Consider the following 4,381-nt stretch of genomic DNA (forward strand, 5'->3'; position numbering starts at 1 on the left):
AACATAAACAAAACTCAATAATAAACTCCTCAAAAATAGTTTGGAAATCTGACTTTGATCGATAATCCCTCCTCGATTTTAGTAAATATCAATGCGTAATTAATATCAATCAATAGATCATGTAATTCTCTTTAAAATGATACCCTACATGATATGATTGTGGTTCACATGGAGGTGCAGTGCTTTGATATGTGGGGCAAGGTCAAAATTCAAAAGTTGCAAAATGACACAATATTGAAAGTCACTGTTCTTTTTTCCATGGTGATGAGTGAGTTTCTCAGCGGTTAACTGTTTTCATGTATCTTAACATCAACATTAACGTGGAATCAAACACACCTCTGCACAAGCAAATACATAACAAACAAACAAACATTCATGGGTATTTCAAACCACGACTCAAACCATGTTATCTCACAAAACCATCACTACAGAAGCAGGGGCTTGATTTGAATGGATTTTCATCTCTATTGACACAGACAAAAGAATCATGTTCTGTATTGACCCTTCATGACTATTTCTGCTCGTTTTGAAGCTTTTCAATTCAGACTCATCCAACACTTTTGAATCCTGCTCTTTTCGTGATGGCATGATCATAATAAGCATGGTATCATTTTAAAGAAAATTAAATGATCTTTTGAATGATGTCGAATATGCATTGTGTAAAATTGGGAGTTGGGAGAAATTAATGGCCAAACTCAGATTTCCAAACTTTTTTGAGGGGTTTAATTACAGGAGTTCCATATTTTATAGGATTTTCCATACAGAATTTCCATATTATATATTTTTTCTATATCTCTACGTGTGTATACAAAAATAGGACTGATATATTTATAGGCCTATACAGTTAATGATGTACAATTTTATATGTAGCTACATATAGGACGAACCTTTACACTAAGGAGTTGGACAATATTGCTATACGTCTTGCTTTTCATGATATTTCGACTGCAGTCTCTCAAGATTTTTCAGAGATCACTGAAAGACTCGTATAAGAGATCATTGAAAGATAATTGAAAGACCAGGAAAAGTCCATGCAGAAACAATCCTGAAAAATCACTTGTTGCATAAAAGATTTCTGAACAAAAATACCATTGAAAGATAAAATCTAATTTTCTGCCAGTAAGAGTATCAATCAGTCTTTCCCGCAGAGATCTTTGAGGAGCCATTCCACAGAGATGACAAATTTCAGTGATCTTGGAGACTGCTATAAGACCTTGTCAATTTTTAGTCTTTCAAATGTCCTTTAAAGGTGTCCCCTCTGTGGAATGGGAGCCTTACTAAAATGGACTCAGTTCTCGTCTTTTTCAGAAATCTCCACTGGCTAAAAAATATACTGACTTATTGAGTCTTCATGGATTTAGCCAACTCATCAAATATGCAACCCGTGTCACTCACACATGTTCTTCTTTATTGGACCATGTGATTTGTAATAACGAACAAAAAATAAGTCAAAGTGGTGTTATTGATCTTGGTATAAGTGACCATTCTTTTACTTTCTGTACACGAAAGAAAATTAGGCTGGCTATAGGTGTTCACAGAACCACTGATATCAGATCGTTGAAAAAATATAGCGAAGAATCTTTCAATCTTAAACTGTCTGCCGTTGATTGGTCAGATTTAACCCAATGCACTGACGTAAATAAGGCTTGGTCAGTTTTTCAAAATACTTTTATTTCAACGTTGAATATGATAGCGCCTCAAAAACGGATTAGAATTAAACAGAGATCAGAAAACTGGATGACTAAAGATATTATTTCTCTTATTCGAGAAAGAAATGTGGCGTATAAAAAAATGAAGAAAAATCTAAGCGATCAGGATTATGACACGCTTTCCAAAAGATACAAGAAATTAAGAAATATGGTTCAAAGAGAGGTGAAAAAGGCCAAATTAGAATACCTACAAAATAAAATAGAAGAAAATAAAAATGATTCTAAAAGACTTTGGCAGAATCTAAAAAGTTTGGGATTAAAAAAGAAAAATGGAAAGGACCAAGAATTAGTCGTTTCAATTGACGGAGAATTATGTCATGATAAGATAACTATTTCCAATGAATTCAATTCCTATTTTACAAATGTCGCAGCTACGTTGGTAGATAAACTTCCATCTTGCAAAGACATTTTCAGTGCAGACAATGAAAACATTCGTAAATTTTATGAAAAAAAGGGTATAAGCCAAGATAAATTTGAATTATTACCTGTTAGTGATCAATTCATTTTTAATGAGTTGCGTAAATTAAATGTATCAAAAAGCACTGGGTTAGATTTGATACCTGCTAAATTTCTAAAAGAAGGAGCAAAGAGTTTGTACAAACCATTAAATTTCTTAATAAATCTATCTATCTTTACTAGCACTTTCCCAGAGGATATGAAAATTGCAAAAGTAACTCCTATTCATAAGAAGAAAGATAAAACTGCTGTTGAAAACTATAGACCTATCAGTGTTTTAAGCATAGTATCCAAAATTCTAGAAAAGGCGGTATGTGTTCAGATCGAAAAATATTTTAAAGAAAATGATATGATTTACGAATATCAGTCAGGTTTTCGACATGACTATTCGACTGAGACATGCCTTATTCACTTGACTGATTATCTGAGAACAAATATGTCTAAGGGACAATTTGTTGGGATGGTACTCCTAGATCTTCAAAAAGCATTTGATACAGTTAATCACGGCATCTTATTGAAAAAATTACAAATAATGGGTTTTAACCAGGCTACTGTAGCATGGTTCAAATCCTACTTGTCGAATCGACATCAAGTAGTGGCTATTCGCGATATTTGTTCCAAAATTATGCATATAACGTGTGGAGTTCCACAGGGAAGTATTTTAGGCCCAATCCTATTTTCAACTTATATCAATGACATGTCTATTTGTTTAAAAGCTGACTGTAAATTATTATTGTATGCAGATGATAGCGTACTACTTTGTTCAAATGCCAACCCAAAATTTGTTGAGGAAAAACTTAGCGAACAGCTGTCTACATGTGTCGATTGGATGACTGATAATAGATTATCGTTACACTTAGACAAAACCGAAAGCATTCTGTTTTGTTCTAAAAGTAATCATAAAACTTCATTTGAATTTGAAGTATCATACAATAATAAGATAATTCATAGGAAAGAATCTGTAAAGTATTTAGGCATTGAGTTGACTAGCTCCCTTTCATTTTCATCTTTAGTATAGAATCAATCGTAAAAAGGGCGAATGCCCGTTTGAAATTTTTGTACAGGTATCAAAGTTGTATGGATCAAAAAGCAAGGCGTATTCTCTGTTTTGCTCTTATTCAGAGTTTATTTGACTATGCCAACCCTGCTTGGTTTAGTGGCATAAGCGAACTCGATAAAAAGAAGTTGAAAATTATACAGAATAAAATGGTTAGATTCATTAGCTGTTCTGGTCCCAGAACCCATGTTGGCTACACCGAACTCTCTGGAGCAGGTTTTCTTGAAGTCAACAAAAGATCAAAACAGCTTATTTTGCACCACGTGCATAAAATCTATCACAATAGATCGAATCATTACATTGGATCAAACTTTAATCTAGTTACCGAAATACATAACTATAATACAAGAAACAGCCATTTCAATTTTTGCTTACCAGAAAGGGTAGGTAGTATTGGTAACTCATTTTATTACAATGCTATAAAACATTGGAATTCCCTTCCCAATGATATAAAGGAAATAGGAAACTTTTTGCATTTTAAGAGGAAATTGAAAGAATATCTTTCACTTGAGAGTCAAAAAGAAGATGCAAATGATATGTTGTACGGTTGATTTAGCCTGAATACTGACCTAGTTCTTTTCTCTTCTCTACTAGGTATTATTATGTATTTTACATAGTTTGATTGAAGCTTCGATATGTCCTTTCTTCTATTCTTTCTATTTCTTTTATTTCTTCCTATTCTCCTCTTCTTGTTGTTATTGTCGTCACGTTTATGCTGTTGTTGTTCTCCAATTATTTATTTCCCTTCGTTATCAGTTTCTTCCGTCTCCTTCTACTCCTCGTCCCCTCTCTTCTTCTGTTCCTCCTCTTCCTTCTCCTTCTTTTCTTCTTCTTCTTCGTTATATTCTTGTATATATCTTATTTATTGTCTATATATCTTATTTATTGGTAATAGTAAATTCTGATTTTTTTCTTCATTTTTAATATGTAAATAGTATAATTTTAACATTTTATTATCTTAATTCTGTATATTGAGGACCCCACTGGAAATAAGCTTTCGAGCTTTCGTGGGTCATCCTGTGCAAGCCTGTTGTTTTAATGCTACTGTATATATGTTATGGTGACTTGCCAAATAAAATCAATCAATCAATCAATCAATCACTCGGGCTTTGTGTTAGAGGCTCGGGTCGAAAGGAAGAAGACGGGCGAATAGCAGGCT

Source organism: Lytechinus pictus, chromosome 14 (assembly GCF_037042905.1).
Source record: "Lytechinus pictus isolate F3 Inbred chromosome 14, Lp3.0, whole genome shotgun sequence".
Taxonomy (NCBI): domain Eukaryota; kingdom Metazoa; phylum Echinodermata; class Echinoidea; order Temnopleuroida; family Toxopneustidae; genus Lytechinus; species Lytechinus pictus.